At 38.2% G+C, this 21,929-nt stretch overlaps 1 pseudogene; it reads left to right on the top strand.

The window, feature by feature from the left end:
• The window catches only part of LOC110128606 (gamma-secretase subunit APH-1B pseudogene), an 82,249-nt pseudogene extending 61,234 nt beyond the window's left edge, over positions 1–21,015 (top strand).
• The last annotated feature ends 914 nt before the right edge of the window (positions 21,016–21,929 follow it).

The following is a 21,929-nucleotide window of genomic DNA, read 5'->3' as shown; positions in this document are numbered from 1 at the left end:
ATATCGTTACTTCCAAATAAATTATCATCATTGGATTTTTTCTTATTTCTAAGCTTAGTCATTCTAAGTATGTTTTATTTCTACCACAGCCAAAATGCTGGTCACAAATATATAATAGAAGACATATTTTAGAATGACACTTAGGTAGCAAGTAGAATGATACTTAAGTAACAAGAATGATACTTAGGTAGGTAGCAAGATGGTTGATATCAGCTGTTTTCCAACTAGGATATAGTAATCTTGAGGGTACCATAGATTTTCCATGGAGTATTGGGAGAAAGTTTTACAAAATAAATCTACTTAAAGTAGTTCTCTTTCATGATTGTCCTTCTGCTTCACAGCAGAAAGGGCATTGCTTTAGAGATATAAAAGCCTCTGGAGCCCCATAGACACTAATCTGATATATTGGTGTAGTTGTTGAGAAAGTTAACCGCTGGGTAAGAAATCTTTTTCTTTTTTTTAATCAGGGAGTATTCAGTTCCTTGTCTTAAAAAATTTAAAAAGGACCTAAATCAGATGTCATATGATAGATCTTTAAACATATTTTTAAGATTGTCAGGGTTCTCCAGAGAAACAGAACCAGTAGGAGATACATATTTTATATTATAGCATTTAGGCAGATGCCAGGAAAAAAATGGTCTTTCCATGTATTTTCATAAACTGGCTACACTGTCACCTTAAGCTTAAGAAGTCAAAAATAATTATGGAGATGGATATGTCTTTTTCTTAAGGAAAGAGTTACAGAGTATCTTGACTAGATTTATGCTTCTTGGGCAGCATGGTATCTAACTTTAGCAACTGAGCCTAAAATCTGCAGGGTAGACCAGCATGCTGAAAATTCAGGCAGAATTTCTATGCTTCAAGCAGTCCTTGAAGCAGAACTGCTTCTTCAGAAAACTTCAGTCTTTGCTCTTAAAGCCTTCAGCTGATTGGATGAGACCCATTATGTTAAAGTCAGATGGTTATAAATGTTAATCATTTTCACAAGTGCCTTCACAGCAACATCTACATAGGATTATTTGTCTATGTCTACATAGGATTATTTGTTTAAAAAATGTCCATGTATCTCCCTAAAAGGGCTTCCCCAGGGGCTCAGCGGTAAAGAATCTGCCTGCCAATGCAGGAGGCAGAGGAAACGTGGGTTTGACCCCTGGGTCAGGAAGATCTCCTGAAGGAGATGGCAACTCGCTCCAGTCTTCTTGCCTGGAAAATTCCATGGACAGAGGAGCCTGGCAGGTTACAGTCCTTGGGGTCACAAAGAGTCAGACAAGACTAAATGACTGAGCATGCACCCATGAACTTCCTAAGAAATGCATTTCCTTAATAATTATGTATCAACTTTTGTAACATGTATTTCTGCTGCTTGGTTCAATTGTGTACTAATAACTGTAACAACGGCTTTCCTGGTGGCTCAGCAGGATACAATCCGCCTGAAATATAGGAGCCAAAGGAGATGCGGGTTCAATCCCTGGGTCAGGAAGATCCCCTGGAGGACGGCGTGGCAACCCACTCCAGGATTCTTTCCTGGGGAATCTCATGGACAGAGGAGCCCGGCGGGCTACAGTCCATGGGGACTCAAAGAGCTGGACATGACTGAAGTGACTTAGCATGCACGCACAACTGTAACAAAAACTCACTTCAGAGAATCAAGCTAGACCCTCATGGACACAAATCTTTTAAAATGTATTTCCAAATCGGTATACTTGACTTTATTACAGGATAATCTGATGATTAATAAAAGATTTTTAGGCAATATATTATATTATATAATACAATATATTACATTTGGATGAAATTCTGTGGGAGGAGTGGAATGGAAACATAAGCACAAAGAAACTAAAAGTGGAATTTCTAGTTTGAAAGGTTTTATTCAGTGATTTTTTTTTTTAATGGATTATGGTTAGCAGCACACTGGTATGGTTTTAAGTTATACTGAGTGCTTTTTAAATAGCTTTATTTTAAAAAGGCAATATTTACATTATACTGGAAATTGTATCCTTTGTTTATAATTATGTTGAGAAATTTTAAATGTACATTTAGATGGGCAAGAGAATGTATATTTTTTCAAAATTCCTTTAACAGATATTTAAGGGGAAAATGTTAGAAGACTAGTCTCATATGTCTCCAGAACACAAAAGACATTTCTGTCTAAAACTAATCCTGTACTAAACCGAAGAAACTCTTCAAGTTCTCAACTCTACAGCATATATTGCTGAGATAGGACAGAACCTTAGAGATCATCTAACTCTTAGAAAATGTGGGAATTGTTACAACACGTGGAAATTGGGCCCCTCCAAAGGGTGAAACAAGTGTCTCTGCGCCTACTGCAGTATCTCTGACTACATCGTGATACAGCAACATCCTGGCAAGATGATTTGGCATATCATCTTGCTATCCGGACAAGAACGTAATAGGCAAATATACAGTCTCGTAATGTTAGGTATATGAAAATATGGGCATTATAATGATGTCTCATTAAGAAATTTTATTTTCTTGGCATTATCAGGATTATCATTTTTTTCTAAGGATAAATGTAGACTTTGTCCCAGGACTTTCAGAATTTAACAGACCTTAACATGAACCTATTGAGCAACCTGATTCTGACGTATAAACTCCTGACATGTATAAAATACTGGGCTTCGCAGGTGGTGCTAGTGGTAAGAACCTGCCTGCCAATGCAGGAGACATAAGGGACTTGGGTTCAATCCCTGAGTTGGGAAGCTCCTCTGGAGGAGGACATAGCAACCCATTCCAGTATTCTTGCCTGGAGAATCCCCATGGACAGAGGAGCCTGGCAGGCTACAGTCCATAGGGTCCCACAGAGTTGGACGTGACTGAAGTGACTTAGCACAGCATAGCACACATGTATAAAATAGCTATTAACAATCATCCTCCTTAGATCCCAAATGCCTGAGACTCATTGAGTTACTCTGTAAGGTGAACCTGAATGCTTTATCTAAGGTAAAGTGTTTAATATAATAATTAATAGGATTTTATTAAGCAAAAAATAAGAATAGACAAAATAGTATCATATTCATTTGTGGCAGTTTACATCATGATAACACTACTGTAGGTGGTATTTTTCTTTTTTCCCCCAAATTTTCTATAAATTGATTATATTACTTTTATAATGAAAGATTGTTTTCAGGAATGTTCAGAGAACATACACTACTCTGGATTCACGTTTTTGAGTTTTAGATAAAAGCTCAGTATTGGTGGAGGGGAAGGAAAAATTTCGGAGCTTTAGAGGTGTACTAAGGGATATAAGGTATAAAAATTAGTATTAAATGCATTTGTCTTCACTTTTTTATTTCATGTATTCGGTTGAAGAAGAAATAGAATCTAAGCCTTTCTGGTTGTAACCCATGAGCTTTAGCCCCAGTGTAGTATCTAACAAAGATACACGTCCAGACTTGCAGATTCCATTCTTAGTTAAATCTCTGTAAAGACAGCAAAGGGTCTCCATTTCTGAGGGCTTGGCCAACTTTGCTGTTGACATGTCTCACTTCTTTCCTCCTTTCCAGTCCTCTCAAATTCCATACCCATTAGAGCCTTTCATTTGCCAAAACAAAGGGAAGGGAAAAACAAAACAAAAGGAAAAGACAAAAAAACAAAAAATTATTTTTTCTGTAAGCCCTGGTCCAGAACTGTTTCTTTCTTTTTCCCTTCTCTTCTATGCGGGAATTCAAACCCTCTCTTTGGGTCCTCTGGCCTCTTGCCCTTTTTGGCTGTATTGATGAATATAGGTACAGTGGGAGAACACTAGTGGATTAGGAGTTGATTCTTTTTTTTTTTTTTCCATTTATTTTTATTAGTTGGAGGCTAATTACTTTACAACATTGCAGTGGTTTTTGTCATACATTGAAATGAATTAGCCATGGATTTACATGTATTCCCCATCCCGGTCCCCCCTCCCACCTCCCTCTCCACCCCATCCCTCTGGGTCTTCCCAGTGCACCAGGCCCGAGCACTTGTCTCATGCATCCAACCTGGGCTGGTGATCTGTTTCACCCTAGATAATATACATGTTTCAATGCTGTTCTCTTGAAACATCCCACCCTCGCCTTCTCCCACAGAGTCTACAAGTCTGTTCTATACATCTGAGTCTCTTTTTCTGTTTTGCATATAGGGTTATCATTACCATCTTTCTAAATTCCATATATATGTGTTAGTATGCTGTAATGGTCTTTATCTTTCTGGCTTACTTTGAGTTGATTCTTGAATAGTTTTGCTTCACTTGAAATTATCCCAGGTTCACCTCTAGAAAAACAAAACAAAACTAAGTGGTTACTCACAAAACCTTAGCAAGTGCATTTTACTTATTTTTGCAACAAAAATCAGAATTCAGAGTGAATATTTACCTCCTAAAAAAAGTGGCACTGACCAAAAAAATCTCACAATCACTGAAGCTGTATGTAATGTGTACTTTAGGGGAAGTTTGTGTTGATGTGCATATGCGATGTGTCAGAATCACTAACTACATGTATATAGATGCAGCGCACACATAAGACTGTGGAAAAAATGACGCAGCAGTACTTGGAAAGACCCAGCTATATGATCTTCCTCATCTTTGCTTAGCAAATTTTTCCTTTGGCTTCTCTAACTTGGATACCTCCTGCTCAGTGATAAATCATCTTTATTTCATAAAATGGCCTCTGAGAGTATCTTTTGTCTCCCTGTGATAATCTACTGATCACACCCATGTCTGGCAACAACAGCACCCATGCTGTGGTTCAGCACCCACTGCCTGCTGCCCCAGGCTCTCGGCCTCCTGGATCACACCATTACCTGGTACTAATGCACTGATGCCTAAGAGCAAATAGAACATTCTTCTTGCATGGATTTTAAAAAATGAAAATGATGAATAAATCTGAAAATACTTGAAAAATTCATTCTATTGCCCAGATGTTTGCCTTCCAGATAAATGACCTATGTAGACAAGTTCCATAATTTACTATTTTAAAGGAAAGAAGAAAAGATATGAAAGGGAAGGTAGCTCTGGAGAGAGAGATGTAGGCAGGACACTAGGTAGGTTAGCCCCTTGACCAAAATATAGTCCCTCACACTGCCTGGACTGGGTGATTTAATTAGACAAGCTGTGTAAAACACCACTACTAGGAACATTTTTGGGTTAACATATATGTTCCTTGAGCTGACTCATTGGAAAAGACCCTGATGCTGGGAAAGATTGGGGGCAGGAGGAGAAAGGGACGACAGAGGATGAGATGGTTGGATGGCATCACCAACTCGAGGGACATGGCTTTGGGTGGACTCCAGGAGTTGGTGATGGACAGGGAGGCCTGGCGTGCTGCAGTTCATGTAGTCACAAAGAGTCGGACACGACTGAGTGACTGAACTGAACTGAAAGTACAAACAATCTTGGAGTCTTATATTTAAATCAAATTAGTTTCTAATCCTAAAATTTGTATGAACCATAAAAAAAAACAAAAATTGCTAAAAACAATCTTGGGGGAAAAGAATAACACAAGAAACATAACCCTCCCAGACTTCAGAAAATACTGTTAAGGTACAGTAATCAAAACAGCTTGAAATTGGCACAAAACAGTCATGGATCAATGGAACAAAATAGAGAGCCCAGAAATAAACCCACACACCTACCATCAAGCTTCGATAAAGGAGACAAGAATATACAATGGAAAAGAGACAGTCTCTTCAGCAAATGGTGTTGAGAAGGTTGGACAGTCACATGAAAATAAATGAAGTCAGAGCTCACCCTCACACCATACACAAAATTAAACTCGAAATGGTTTAGAGTTAAATATAAAACGTGGCACCATAAAACTCCTAGAAGAGAACATAGGCAAGATATTCTCTAATGTAAATTGTAACAGCATTTTCTTAGATTAGTCTGCCAAGGCAATAGAAACAAAAGCAAAAATAAACAAATGGAAGCTAACCGAACTTACAAGGTTTGCACAGCAAAGGAAACCAGAAGCAAAATGAAAAGACAAGTCTGGGAGAAAATATTTGCAAATGATACAACTGACAATAGCTTAATTTCCAAAATTAAGCTCATAGAGCTCAATAACAAAAACCAAGACCCAGTCAAATAATGGGCAGAAGATGTAAATAGAAATTTCTCCAAAAACATATAGATGGCCAACAGGTACATCAAAAAGCTCAACATTGCTAATTATTAGAAAAATACAAAGCAAAAATACAATGAAGTACCAGCTCACACCAGTCATAGTGTCAATGTAAATTAATATTAGAAAGTCTATAAATAACAGTGCTGGAAAGTGTGTGGAGAAAAGAGAGCTCTCTTTCACTACTGGTGGGAGTATAATTGATGCAGCCACCATGGAGAAGAGTATGAAATTTCCAAAAAAATAAAACAGTTCAGTATGATCCAGCAATCCCACTTCTAGGCATACATATGGATAATAGTCAGATTCAAAAAGGATATAGGCACCCCTGTGTTTGCAGCAGCACTATTCACAATAGCCAAGACATGGAAACAACGTAAATGTCCTTAGATGAATGGATAAAGAAGTGAAAGTGGAAGTTGCTCAGTCGTGTCTGACTTTTTGTGACCCCGTGGACTATATAGTCCATGCGATTCTCCAGTCCAGAATACTGGAGTGGGTAGCCTTTCCCTTCTCCAGGGGATCTTCCCAACCCAAAGATCGAACCCAGGTCTCCCACATTGCAGGCAGATTCTTTACCAGCTGAGCCACAGGATGAACTCAAATGGCTTATAGACAAATATATGGATGTGAAAATCGCTCAGTTGTGTCTGAGTCTTTGGGACCCCATAGACTGTAGCCCCCCAGGCTCCTCCGTCCATGGCAAAAAACTGGAGTGAGTTGCCATTTCCTTCTCCAGGGGGATAAAGAAGATGTGGTACATATACACAGTGGAATATTACTCAATCATCAAAAGGATGAAATAATGTCATTTGTAACTACATGGATGTACCTAGAGATTATCATACTAAGTAAAGTAAGTCGAAAAGAGAAAGACAAATACCATATGACATCACTTATATGTGGAATCTAAAATACGACACAAATGAACTTATCTGTAAACAGAGACTCACAGACATAGAGAACAACCTTGTGGTTACCAAGGGGCAGAGAAGGAAAGGATTGGGGGTTTGGGATTAGCAGATGCAAACCTATATAAAGAATAGATAAGCAACAAAGTCCTATCACAGAACATAGGAAACTATATTCAGTATCCTGAGATAAAACATAATGGAAAAGGGGGAAAGAAACTCGATTGAAAATAAATAAATAAATCAGATTATTTTCATACTAAAACGTGATTAAAAGGGGTTTCAGGAGCTACCCTGGCGGCTCAGTGGTGAAGAATCCACTTGCCAATGCAGGAGACGTGGGTTCGACCCCTGGTCCGGTAGGATCCCACAGGTCACAGAACAGCTGGGCTCCTGCACCACAACTATTGAGCCTGTGCTCTAGAACCCGAGAGCCTCAACTACTGAAGCCTGAGCACCCAGAACCTGTGCTCACAACAAGAGAAACCACCTCAACAACGAGAAGCCCGTGCACTTCAACGAGAGAGTAGCTCCCACTCACTGCAACCGGAGAAAACCCCATGCAGCAATGAAGACCCAGCACAGTCAAAAAGTAAATAAATAAAATTACTTTTAAAAAGTTTCAGAAAAGAGATGATTTTAACAGATGTAGGCATGAAGGGATTTACATAAAGACAGTTCAATGGTGACACACACACACAAAAATTTTTATTTAAAAAGTTTTTTAAAAAGAGAGATGATTTTGTTTGAGAGGTATGAAGAATCTAGAGGCTTCCCCAGTGGCTCAAATGGTAAAGAATCTGCCTGCTATGCAGGAGACCTGGGTTTGGTCCCTGGGTCAGGAAGATTCCCTGGAGCAGGAAATGGCCACACACTCCAGTATTCTTGCCTGGAGGGTTCCATAGATACAGGAGTTACTGTCCATGGGATCACAAAGAGTTGGATATGACTGAGTGACTAACACTTCGAGAAGAAATAGGCAATACTAGAGCAAGGAGGCCTTCTGTGAGCAAGGCTGTAGTGATGGATGCAGGATGGTAATGGAAAGTCTTGAAGTCATGCCTAGCTTCTATTCAGTTTTTCATTTATGCAACACTTACTAATAGTTCTGTTTATACTTTACAAGAAGCATTAAGTGGATTTTGGGGGAACTGATGATCAGCTCACCATCATTAATAGCTTCACTTTGTGGGGAAATAAGCACTAAGTACCCCCAAATGCAAACTCAGCTTGTTCTGAGAAATGCACATGAGAGGAAAACTTAGAATTTTTATAGAGAACATGTGGAAAAAGAACAAAGTATCATAAATAGCTAAATAGAATGCATAGATTTGATTATCCTATTTATAGAGTAATGCACATTAGTTAAGTCTGATTGTTTTCCCTTAATTCTCAGCTTATACTATTGCCAGGAAAGGGGGTGGTTCTTTGAAGTTTTTAGAACTAGAAGAATAGTGTTTTGCAGCATGGATTACTTTGTGGGGTCTTATAGGCCTTGATACAGAGATACATTTTTTTAAAAAATCTTGGAGCAATACTAAACTTAAAGGTCCAGTATGAACTCAAACATGTGTTTGGACAAATAAGCTATGTATGGTTAACTCCAGAGTTAAATGTTAAGTAGTGAAGTGGTCCCGTCATTTTTATTTCTTAGGGATTATTCTATAGAAGAATGGAAAAGGATATTTAAGCAAAGGGAGCATTGCTAGTGAGTTTGAAAAAGAGTTCCATAGAGTGGTGCGGAAAAGGGCAGATTTAACATGTCTTACCTGGTACATTGGGCTTCCCAGGTGGTGCAGTGCTAAAGAATCCACCTGCCAATGCAGGAAACTCAGGAGTCATGGGTTCGATCCCTGGGTCGGGAAGATATCCTGAAGAAGGAAATGGCAACTCACTCCAGTGTTGTTGCCTGGAAAATCCATGGACAGAGGAGCCTAGCAAGCTACAGTCCGTGGGTCACAAGAATGGCACACGACGGAGGAGCTGGGCATGCACACACCCGGCATGTTCACGCAGGCAGGGCCAAAGGAGCAGACAGGTGAGAGGGGCTTTATGGGACTATGGTTCTAAAGTAATTCAGTACTGGTGTTAAGGCCTTAAAGGATCTTGTTCTTAAAGGGAATGAGAAACTGAGTCATAAAATGACTTAAAGTCCATTTCACACCCTGAACTATGCCTTCTGTTCTAGACAAGCTGCGTATCCCTCAGTTTGTCTCCATTTGTAGACAGAACACTCAGAATTAGTGTTAACAAGACATCCAGTGCAGTGCCTCTGTTATGTAAAATGATAAACATTCTTTCTGGGCAAAGTAACCCCATCCTTGGACGTTTTAGTTGTTGAATATTGTGTCAGATTAGATTGCAAAAATTACATAATCTCTCCAAGGGCTGCTGTCCTTTCATCCTCTCAGCTGGCATAAAAACAGCTAATCGCTGTCAAACAGCACTGGAACAAATGCGCGGGTATGTTCTATCACTTCATTTATACCACAAATCCAATCCTTGGCTTTTGAAAAATGAACTTGATTTATCCTTCCTCCAAGTAATGTTCCATTGTGATCCAAGACTGGGGGAAGTAGATTCTGATTTCGAGAGTTTTGAATCCCTTGAAAGAAGAATTCTTTTACAGGATCAGAAATCTAGAGTTCAATGGGTCTTAGAGTTTTTCTAGTGTGAGTCCCTCATTTAATAGATGAAGCCTCTGCTGCTGGTAAGTCGCTCCAGTCGTGTCCAACTCTGTGCGACCTCGTAGATGGCAGCCCACCAGGCCCTCATCCCTGGGATTCTCCAGGCAAGAACACTGGAGTGGGTTGCTATTTCCTTCTCCAAGATGAAGCCACTAAACCCCAGAAAATTATTTGTTCAAGATCACCTAAGTAGTTAATGGAAGAAGAGGGGCCAGGTCCTAACCTTTTGAGTCTCAGATTTACATACTTATGTACTGTAGTTAAAATAGTTAAACTCAACCAGAGATGTTATATTTCTCAAATCTGGCTGTACAATAGAATCAGCAGAGGAATTACTGTTTTAAAGTGAAATTCCCAGAGTTCACCCTAGATAATTCAATCAAAAATCTCTGGGTAGGGAGATCTGGCTTATTTTTATTGCTTTTATTTTCCTAGGCAAATATGACACAAAGCCAGTTTGAAAACTACTATTTGGGGCTAGAATGACCATATACCCCCTGTTTCCCCAGCATGTTCTTGGTGTGAATGTATTGTCCCACGTCTAATTTTTTAACAGAGGCCCCTTTCATTAAAAGTGTCCCAGCATGTATGATAAACTACACCCTGTCTTTAATCCATCTGATTTGTAAGCACTGAAATAACATCTTCAATGGCAAAGGTAAAATTCTCCTTAAAGTGTTAAAAAGGTGGAGCCAGGAATCATGATCCCCCAAAGAGAACAAACCTGTTCAGCTACTCTGGAATTCTCCCCTCAGGAAAGAGACTCTTTTATCTCCATTATTTCTGGCTTCCTAAGCTTAAGGTAACAGTGTAGCCAGATTATGAAAGACTTTGCAAAGACTATTTTTCTGAGATCTACCTAAACTTAATATTGTAAAAGTTTCCTGTTTCCCTCACTGAAATAGAAAATTATTAATGTTGGATACAATGAGGAGTAAAGGAATTCTGACACAAAACTAAGGTACAGATGAAAATGGCAAGGTCTATGATGTATCCAAAAAATTCATTTATACAATTCAAGAGATTATTAAGTACTTTCATTTTTTAAAAAAATTTCCATTTCTGTTTATTGTTTTTGTTGTCATTGCTTAGTCTGGACATTTTCATTTATAAGTAACAAAACCCCAATTGAGCTAGCTTAAGGTTAAAAAAAAAAAAAGAAAAGGAAATTATTGACTGGGAAGTGAAAGCCTGGCAGGAGCATCAAGCATAAACATATTCAGAACCATGTCATGAGAATCCTTTCATTTGGGTATTGGCTCTTCCATCTGAGGCTGGGCCTCGTTTTCTCTGCTGTTGGCAGATTCCATCCACATGATGAGGAGGGTAGTTGCTAGCAATCGTAGATTTATATTCTTCTAGCAAAGGGATCACAAAATGGGAAAGAACTTTCTACCTTTGTCCCAATAGAAATATCCCAAAGAATTTGGTTGGCTGATGTCATTTAACTCAACTCTGAACATATTTATATGGCCAGGGGAGTAGGTTCGCCTAATTGATAAGTCTGTGTCTCATTCCTATTCATGAATATTGGGGTGGATAAAGAAAGGACACATTTTATGAAGTTGGGAGGAGCACATAAGAAAACGTACTGTATGTCTAAAAGCAATAACTATCACATATTTATGCCACTATCCTCATAGACCCTCAAAGAATAGATGTTTCAATTCAACAGATTAGTAGAGGAACTCTCAGCAGTTTTGGGACAAGGGGAAGCCTCACTTGTTTTAAAATTGAAAGCAAGAGGGCAGGCAGGGTGGAAAGCAGAAAGCTTCTTCTCCTACATGTATCTTAAATTCAAGATGTTGTAAGAATGGTCTTTCTTGACACGAGCACCTGCACCTCTGTTGGAAAATTGTTATTAGAAATGCAGCTACAAACCAATGAAAGAAAGTGACTGAAATCTCTCTTTTATTCTATTAGAACACTTAGTGCAATCTTATGGAAGGGCATAATATCACACAGGAAGTCTAGAAAAAAATAAAATCCAGTCCCAGGATGTTGTAACCCTTCCCTGACCCCTAAAAAAAAAACTTTGCAATCAGCACTTTAATACTTGGTATTCGGGTATCAGATTTGTGGATTACTGAAGTGGAGCCTGAAGAAAATAGGTCAGTGGAGAAAGAGGTATGAGGTTAGGTAGTTAATTCTCTTTCTGATCAAATTTAGAATATATTTCTTAGCTCTTTGTCTCCAAGTTGGGAATTACATTCAAATGTGAAAGAAATAAATATTGATTGAACACAGATGGTAAGCATTTTAATATTACTAGTCCAAAAGAATGAAGTACTGCCCCCATGAACTTCTCCACAATGTAATCTCTATTTATTATCCGATATTTTAATGTATTCAGTTCCACTCCAGGAATGTACTTTCACCACTTTGTAAATATCAGATAGTAGGTGTGAGTCCATAATTAATTCACAGAGTAGAAAACTAGAAAGTAAAGAAGTTGGCCTTTTCCTGGGAATTCCAGCAAATTATTGTGAAGATTAGAAACTGGACGCTGGAAGAGGATATGCACTGGTCATGTAATCACAATAGTCAGAGAAAGAAATGTTTTACCAAACTTAGCTACTAATGACTCATCTCCATGCTTCAAGGAACAAACTGTGATTCTTCATACCAAAGTTTCCTAAGTTTGAGATGTTAGTGTAAAATGCACATGGCTGGGCATTTCTCCCTCCTAGCTGACTTAGAATCTCTGCTAAAGGAACTTTCCAGGAACCTTTATTTTATTAAGAATCCTTAGTTTTTTTTTTTAAACAAGCTAAACTTTAATAACTCTTTCTTTACTGTTTATTAATTACTAGTATAATAGTCACCGGCTCCCATAGATCATTGTTTTTTAATTTTACATTTTAATCGTAATAAAAATAATACTTGACCAGTATTAAGTTTCTTAAGGAACTTAGAGAAACTTCTCTTAAATAGACTCCAACTCATGGTTAGCCCACCTTAGGGACAGACAAAGCTTCTCCTATCATTCCTTCAACAAATGTTTACCAAGTACTTATCATATGGCATCCTGTACTTTCTTGGGGGTAAAGCAATGAACAAAATAGGAAAAAATTCTGCTTCTATAGACCACATTTTAGGTGAAAGAGAGGCCTCCAATAAGATTTATAAAAAAATGAAAACATACAGTAGGTTAGATAGTAATATTTGCTAAGGAAAGAGATAAAACAATATAGCAATAGGCAGTATATCAGGTAAGAGGGAAACAGTATTTGAAATTTAAGCTAACATCTGACTCCACAAGAGAAACAATTAAAGCTTAAAGAGTAAAATATCTTTCATATACTGAGAGAAAAATAACTGACAATGTAAAATTTTATACACAGCAATATTACTCTTCAAATATAGAGTGGAAAAGTACATTTTTAGGTTATAAAAAACTGAGACTATTCAAAGTTAATTCAAGATTAACTTCTAGTAATGGCAGAGGAAAGAGAGGAAAGAGTGGTCTCATGGACTTGCAACAGATAACATTATAAAACATGGGGAAAATGTTTAAATAAAATTATTTAAATTCACTAATAAATATCTAAAAACATAAATAAACTCAAGAAAACTACAGGCACTAGATGGACTAAGTGTTTAGAACTCACAGCATGAAAACAACAGACCCAAATTTAGAAACTAAACTTCCCAGATGCCTGACTCAAAGCTAAACTATTCATGTGTTGCGGGGAAACCACAGAAAAGCAGATAGAAAGCAGAGAGAAATCTATTCTTGTAAATAGAGTGATGCTGAGCTGGATATGTGAATTTAATCCCCTTCTTAAAGGGATGCATTCCAAATTTTGGGACGATCAAGTAGCAGAAATCTCAAGGTCAGAATGTAGATTCCAAAGCAAACAAATTACTTGTATCCTCGGCATCTTCCCTTGCTTTTTTGCCCTGTTCTTGTTTCTTTGCCCTCCTTTTTAACCTAGTCCTCTGTGGATTTCTCCTACGTCTCCATTGGCCGTGATCCAAGTATTTAGGCATTTATGGAGGCTTCACCACAGACATTTATATGACATTTATATCATGTCTATAAATATGTTCAAAGAACTAAAGGAAAATACAGTATCAATGATTAAGAAGATAGGCTATCTCAATAAACTTTTAAATAACATTTAAATGGTAATTATCAAGCTGAAAGGTACAAATATTAAAGTTATAAAACCTCTGGATGGGCACTACAGCAGCCTGGAGATGGCAGGAAACAAGGAGAACTCAAGGACTGCAACTGTGGTTAGAAAAATAGAAAAAGAATGAGACTAAAGAAGAGGAAATGGAACCATAGGGTCAAACAGGACAGTAAAAATTAGTGTGACGCATGAGTAGCTGGAATCACAGGAAAAGAGAGAGAAAAAAGGGCAGAAAAAATATTTGAAGAAACAATGGCTGAAAACTTTGAACAAAATTGATGAAAAATTTTACATATCTAAGAAACTCAATAACTCAAGCAAGAAAACCACAAAGACATCCCCTCCTAGACATGTTGTAGCCAGATTGCCGAAAGTCAAAGACAAAGAGAAAAATCTCAAAGTCAACCATTGAAAAATTACACCTATATAGAATAATAATAAGATTAAGAGCTGACTTCTCAGAAACTGTGAAAGCCAGAAGACACTGGAACAACATTAAAAGGGCTGCAGCAAAGAAAAATGCTATCAGCCAACAATTTTAAGTTCAGTGAAGCTTATCTTTAAAACCACAGTTTAAAAATCATACAAAAATTGCAATCATTATAAAAATAAATATATAACTAATGAAATTCTAAATGTAATCCTATTTTTTTTAAAAAAACTCTGTACTAAGTAAGAATAGAGATGATGACTTTAATTTCAAACAGAAAACATTTGTACACTGTGATAAAATAATGTAAGTTTTCCTTTTCCTATAGCATTTTTAGGTTCATTGCAAAATTGAAAGTTTCTGTTCCTTTCCTCCTGCTAGAAACATGAGGGGAAATTTCTCTGATATTTACTGTGAAAATCTGTTTGAGCACCTGGAGGTAAAACTGCAAAAGAATGGGGCTCCTCTATTAGTGGGACCTCCTGGAGTTTTTAATTCTCAACTTTGTCCACACTGAGCTTCCAGCAATTCATTAATTGTAGTTCAGGTTTTCCTACCACAGCACTGCTTCCAACAGAAATTTCTGTTCCAATATACTGTGATTCTCTGTATCCTCCTATCTGTCTTTTCAGCTTGGGAGGCAATCACTTTCCTTGTGACTTCACTTTTCTTACTTGTCTAAGAAGAGTTGCTGATTTTTCAATTTGTTTGGTTTTTTACTTATTAGGACAGAGTGATGACTTCTGGACTCCTTACTACAGAATTGAAAGTGTACTTTCCTTTTGAGATTGATACCAGACAAAGATACCTGCTGTCCCTGCTTCTATTCAATATTATATTGGTTGACCAAGCTAGTTAAATAATGAAAAGGGAATAAATAAAAAGGATAAAAGTGATAAATTGGACTACATTAAAATGAAGAACTTCTGTTAATCCAAAATACGATTAAAGAGTGAAAATGCAAGTTATTGAATGACAGAAAATACATAATTCTAACCAAGAGCTCATATCCTGAATATGCTAAATATTTCTGCAAACCAGTAAGAAAGAGAGATGACTATAGAAAAACTGGACAAGAAACTTGAACAAGAAATTTTTAAAAATAAGACTTTCAAATGACTAACAAACAGAAAAAAACAGGTTCAACCTCAGTAATAATCAAGGAACTGCAAATTAAAGTCACAGTGAGTTCTCACTGTGTACTTATCAAATGACTAAAATGAAAACGATGAAAATTCTTACACTCCGCTGCTGAGAATATAAATTGGTCAACAAATTGGGAAATAATTCAGCATTAACTACAAGGTTGAACACACACATATCCTGTTACTCAGCAATTCCACTCCTAGGTATGTCCCCTCATGTGCTTTAGGAGACATGTGCCAAATGTTCATAATAACAGTCATACAGCCAAGTACTAAAAACAACTCACGTCCATAAAAAGTAAACGGCTAAAGAAGTTGTCATATATTCATTCAGTTGCATACCAAAAAGCAATGACAAGGAAGAACTGTAGGAATAATTAGGATTGTGTTGTTTTCTCACTAAGTCATGTCAGACTCTCTTGCTTCCAAGACACCCTTTTTCCTTGACTTGCCTTCTTATTAGGGACATTTTCAAACATACACGACACGAAAGCGGAGAGATGAGGGCAAATCAAAATGTGGTCACCGTATCACTGTTTCTGTCTTTTCATTTTGACTTTTCTTAAAATTTTACATCGGTTTACTTTTTTAACTGGAGAATGACTGCTTTGTGCTATCGTTAGTTTCCGACTTACAGCAACGTGAATCAGCCATAAGTGTACACACGTCCCCTCGCTCTTGCACCTCGCTCTCACCGTTCATCCCGTCCCACTTCTCCGCACTGTCACAGAGGCCCGGGTCTGAGCTGCCTTCATCACCCAGCAAATCCTCACTGGTTGTCTTTTGCAAATGGTAATGTGTGTGTGCCGGTGTTAACTCTCTCAATTCGTCCCTCCCTCTCCTTCCCCCACTGTGTCCACAAGTCTGTTCCCTATGTTTGTGTCTCCACTGCTGCCCTGCAGATAGTTTCATCAGACCAACTTTCTAGATTTCATATATGTGCATTAATATAGAGTATTGGTTTATCTCTTTCTGACTTACTTCATTCTGTGTAATAGGCCCTAGGTTCATCCACCTCATTAGAACTGACAAATGCATTCCTTTTCATGGATGAGTAATATTCCATTGTATATATGTACCACAGTTTCTTTATCCATTCATCTGATGATGGACATGTAGGTTGCTTTTGTGTGTATGTCTGTTTTTCTTTTTAGATACTTCTTGGTGACAGCATATCTTAAACCCTGTTTTCTTTTAATTTAACTTAACAACATCTGTCTTCTAGTTGCGAGTTTAGCCTCTTTTCTCCCTTTCTTCTTTTGTAAGTTTAATTTTTTCTTTATATAGTTTCAAAAGTTGAATATACTATTTATACTCAATCGTTAGCCTTAAGATTACAACATGCAAACTTAGTTTAACATCTAAAATCTCTCACTATTTCAAACCTCCTCCCAAGCACAAATATTTTACCTTTAATTCCTACTATCTCTCCTTCTTTATACATGGTAATTTTGCTCCATATTTATGTTCTATCTTGATTTAATGATCCAACTCAAATATTAGTATTTTTACAACCAAATCATTTTTTCCAGATTTACCTCTAAATTTCCCAATTTCCTTGCTCATCAGTCCTTCTTGCCTCTCATAAATCTTGGAAATTTTACTTTCTTCTTCAAGAGCACCATGTGTATCAGCTTTAATGCCATATAATTCACATACTGTATTAATTTCCTGGGGTTGCCATAACAAATTACCACTTAAATCAATATAAATTTATCCTCTCAATACAGAGGCTAGCAGTCTGAAATCAAGGTGTTGACAGGTCTTTGCTTCCTCCAGAGGCTTTAGGGCAAAAACCAATTTTTTCCTCTTCCAACTTCTGATAGCTTCCAGTATTCCTTGGCTTTTGGAAGCATAATTCATTCTCTGACTCCATTCATCTTGAGAACTTTATCTAATTGCATCTGCAAATACCCTACTTCCAAATAAGGTCACATTATCAGGTTCCAGGTAGACATGAATTTGGGATAGGAGACAAGAAATGGGACCGCATTCAACCCTCTACACGTATCATGCAATTCAGCCATTTGTACACAATTAAGTGAACCTGGACTTCTCAGGGGGTACTAGTGGTAAAGAGCCCACCAGCCAATGCAGGAGACATAAACAGACAGGGGTTCAATCCCTGGGTTGGGAAGATTCCCTGGAGGAGGGCAAAGCAACCCACTCCAGTATTCTTGCCTGGAGAATCCCTTGGACGGAGGAGCCTGGTGGGCTACAGTCCATGGGGACGCAGAGTCAGACACAACTGAAGCAACGTAGCTTGCACACAAATGTACAATACAATGGGTTTTTTTTTGGATATTCAGAGTTTTGCAGCCACCACCACAATCAGTTTTAGAACATTTTTCTCACTCCTTAAAAGAAACACTATCCTCAAGCACGTTTCCTAAGTTTTCCTTTGCTGTTGTGGTATGCTTAGTCACTCAGTCGTGTCCGACTCTTTGTGACCCCATGGGTCGGACTGTAGCCCACCAGGCTCCTCTGTCCATGGGATTCTCCAGGCAAGAGTACTAGAGTGGGTTGCCATGCCTTCCTCCAGGGCTTCTTCCCAGCCCAGGGATTGAACCTGGGTCTGCTGCATTGCAGGCAGATTCTTTACTGTCTTAACCACCAAGGAAGCCCAAGTTTTCCTTTAGTGAACACCAAGTGGTTGCAATTTTTTTTTATTCTTTATGTCTGAAAATGTCTTTATTTTTGTTCTTAAAAATTTAGCATAGGTTATAGTTCTAGATTAATGTTTATTTTGCCTCAACAGTTTAAATAAATATCCCCACCACATTCTGGATCTGTTATTGTTGCTAAGAAGTTTGCTGTTAGTCTAATTGTCTTTTTTTTTTAATTGCATCTGATCTCTTTATTTTTAAAATCTTCTCTTTACTTTTAGACTTCTGTCATTCTACCAAGGCTTATACAAGTATGATTAGAATTTGTTGTGGTTATCAAAATCTCTAAATTTGTGTATTTCATCACATTTAAGAAATCTTTTCACACATTGCCTGTTTCCATTCTTTCTACTCTGGCCTTAGTGGGGGTAGATGAGAATTAACTTCCATTAGCCCAGCAGATTGCTGTGTTCTGGTCCCTCTTATAGTGGAGGGGCTTTCTGGGACATCACTCTGATGGACAGTCAGCCAACTACAGATATGTGAAATTAGTTGCAGGGGAAACTGGAGAAACATGAATTCTTCAATATAAGTCCATTCCATGCCACTAAGGGAAAACTCAAAATCTACCCCTTACTGAGAATGGTGGGTACAGTAAGCCATAATTTCCTATGAAAGACTGTGTTGCTGTATAATAAATGAAGAGAATTATGTTACTTATAAGAGGAATTAGAAATAATTGCTTAGCCTGTATATAAATATTAGAGTTTGGCAACTGATCTCTATTGATTATTTTCCTAAATGTTCCGAGTAAAGGTGCTTCAGAAATCTCATCAATCAAAGTGATGTTTTCAAAGAAAGCATGATATTAATTGAGCAATTATTGTAGCCAATATCCCAGTATATAATTCTAGTTAATTACTTGCCAGTTAATTATGGTTTTGACAATATTTCTCTTTCAATGAGCAACACTCAGGCTCAAAATAAAACATTATCTTATTCATTATGCAAGAAATGAATTCCTAAAATAGACAATTAAAATAAACTGCTACAAATCCAACTGTCTAAATGGAAGTTATGTGTTTGTCATAAACCTTACTCAGTATATTTGGAAGCTATAATTTGAAAAACAGAAATCAAACGTGTCCGAGGGCAGCAATCCATTTATCTGAACATTTTTACATACACACTTTAATTTTCTCCCCCTACATAATAGAAGATATTTACATATGTCTGGCAGAAGTTATTGGTGGATTAATGTGTTTTTTCCTTCTGTGTTTTCCCTTCTTTCTTTCCAAGAAGGTAGACAGGCTCTCTCCAATATCCTTCCCTCAATGTGGTGGCTGCTGCCAGGGCTGTCCACAGACCTCCCTAAGCAGAATTAAATGGGAAACTCAGATAAGGAGAGTCTATGTGCTGGCAGAACAACCATTCCAAGGCCTGGAACCCACATTTCTGAACTGGTTTGCCAGAGAGGCTGAAGAATTGCCTTTGATGGTAACTTCTTGTTTCTGGGTGCTGATGTGGCTGGAAACGTAGAAGGCAGGGACCCTCCAAGCTGGTGGATACTTCCATTTTCAGGGCCTGCTGAGATCCCAGAGGTTGGATATGTGTCTGTCAGATAGGAGTTAGGCAGTGGAGAGCTGCACCTTCACATCTGTGTCATTGCCCACGCATGCATGCTCTGCTTTTACTCTGCTTCAGAAGTAAACAGGGTCCAGATTATAGTTCTTACCTCTCCTCAAACCCAAACCTGACTCCACAGGGACATTTGTAGGGTGGCTGGAGGGCAGTCTTTTGTGAAAGTCTACACCCAGCGGATATACCACACTAGTTCTCCTGGAGTCCCTTTGAGGGCGTGTGTGTATGTGTTCATCTGTGTTTGCATTGGAGGTGTGACATGGATTTTGGTGGGGGAAGCAGTTTGGGGAAGGAGGGAGAGTTCTGGAAAATCTACGTCCTGCTCCCTGGCAAAGGTCCAGGGCACATAGCAAGGCCAGACAGGAGGTTTGTTCAACAAATGGCACCAAAGAGTAAAATTGCTGCATGCAAGCGTTCATGGGTGCTTGGGTCATAAGGATATCAGTAGCAACCACAATAGACTAGAGATCTGAGACCCAGCTTTTGTTTGCTAAGTACTGCAGAAACCTCTGAATCTCTGCCTTGTTCTAGAGAAAGGAGAGAGTCAAGAGCAGGACTGACACCTCATTTCTCAGCCAGGTCTCAGAAAGGAGAAACCAGGGTATGGTTTAAGTTGATCTGAAGGAAGTAAAGTAATGCACTAGTCTTGCAGATTTGGCCATGTGGCTTAAGATGAACACTTACTTATGGTATATATTTATAACTTATCTTTCAAACTGTCAAAATTCTAAAAATATTCTCTATCACTTATAAAACACCACAAACACTCAAAGACATCCACACAGTCACACATGTCCTTCTGTCTCTTTCCCAGGCGTGTGTATGTGAGTTGCATACTTGCATGCTCAGTCATGTCCGACTCTTTGCAACCTCATGCACTATAGCACACCAGGCTCCTCTGTCCATGGAATTTTCCAGGCAAGAATACTGGAGTGGGTTGCTATTTCTTCTCCAGGGGATCGTTCCTACCCAGGGATCAAATTCACGTCTCCTGCATCTCCTGCATTGGCAGGCGGATCTTTCACCACGGAGCCACCTAGGAGTATGTGTGTTACTTTCTATGCATTTCTCATTTTCCATGGAATTAGGTTTAGTGTGGTCTTCATCCTCGGGATTATGACTCTCCTGTCTACCTTGTTCTCTTTCTTCAGAATAGACTGCAGATGGAGTGTATCTACTCTGACAAAATCCTTCTTCTCACCTCCTTCACCCACCAAGAATCGTTGGGACCTGGCTCCACTGTCTTCGTCTTTGGCTGAGATGTAGTAGGGTGGAAGAGTAGACTGCAGTTCTTCTTCTGCATGACTTTTTATCTTTGGAAATGGTACACTTTTTCTTTCCCATTTAAAAACTAAATATTTCACCAGTGGATTGAAAAGATATAGGCTTTCTTTTACAAGAAGCTATTAGTGAAATGAAATAAATAAAAATGTATAGTTCATGGTTATAGAAAATAAAGGCATTTCAGCCCAGGAGAGACAGGAAAATGCTTCTCCCCAGAAAGAAGGAAGGTGTTGCCTACGTGGGGAAAAAATGGATAATTAAAGAGCTCCCACAGCAGATCAGAGGGAGTGGCACCAAGATACCTTGAAAAAGAAGGGACATTTTAAAGTTATAAAAAAAGAAAAGAAGATTACTAGATACACTGACAATTTGATGTAAACTTGACGAAAGTTGGTGGAATTCATATCACTTGCCTCACCCTTCTCAATAGAATAGGCATTACTGTTACTGGCTGAAAATAAGATTAGAGTTAAAAAAAAAAAAAGATTAGAGTTTAATAAGAAGAAACCATTGGAAATGGTTTCAAACTCCTCTAGGTTTGAAATGGTTTCCTGAAATGGTTTCCTAACTCCTCTAGGAAATTACAAAGAAATAACAACAATAGCAGTAACCACAATGATAAAGACAACCAGAGTGGCGCTGTCATACAATAATTGCAGTCTTCTCTTTAGCACTCCCGTTCACCTCAGCTGTCAGATTCTTCCACTTCCTCCGATTGTTCCTACTTCGTGTTCCTACTCCGAGGGTTTTGCTCTGCCTGCCTTGGGTCTCCTGGCATCATTTGTCTTAGTCTTTCCATCTGGAGCTCTTCTATACTTCTTCCCCGTCTTCCTGGTCTCTTCTATTCACAAAGCCACGTTCCACTGTTTCCCTTTGACTACAAGAGCTCGCTTCTGATTTTCTTCCTACATTACGCCCAATTCTACATTCACGTTTCCCCATATACTTTCCAAAATCCACAACTTGTTTGAATTAATTC

Source organism: Odocoileus virginianus, chromosome 4 (assembly GCF_023699985.2).
Source record: "Odocoileus virginianus isolate 20LAN1187 ecotype Illinois chromosome 4, Ovbor_1.2, whole genome shotgun sequence".
Taxonomy (NCBI): domain Eukaryota; kingdom Metazoa; phylum Chordata; class Mammalia; order Artiodactyla; family Cervidae; genus Odocoileus; species Odocoileus virginianus.
Note: the sequence above shows the minus strand (reverse complement) of the source record. Positions and strands in the feature narration are given on the sequence as shown.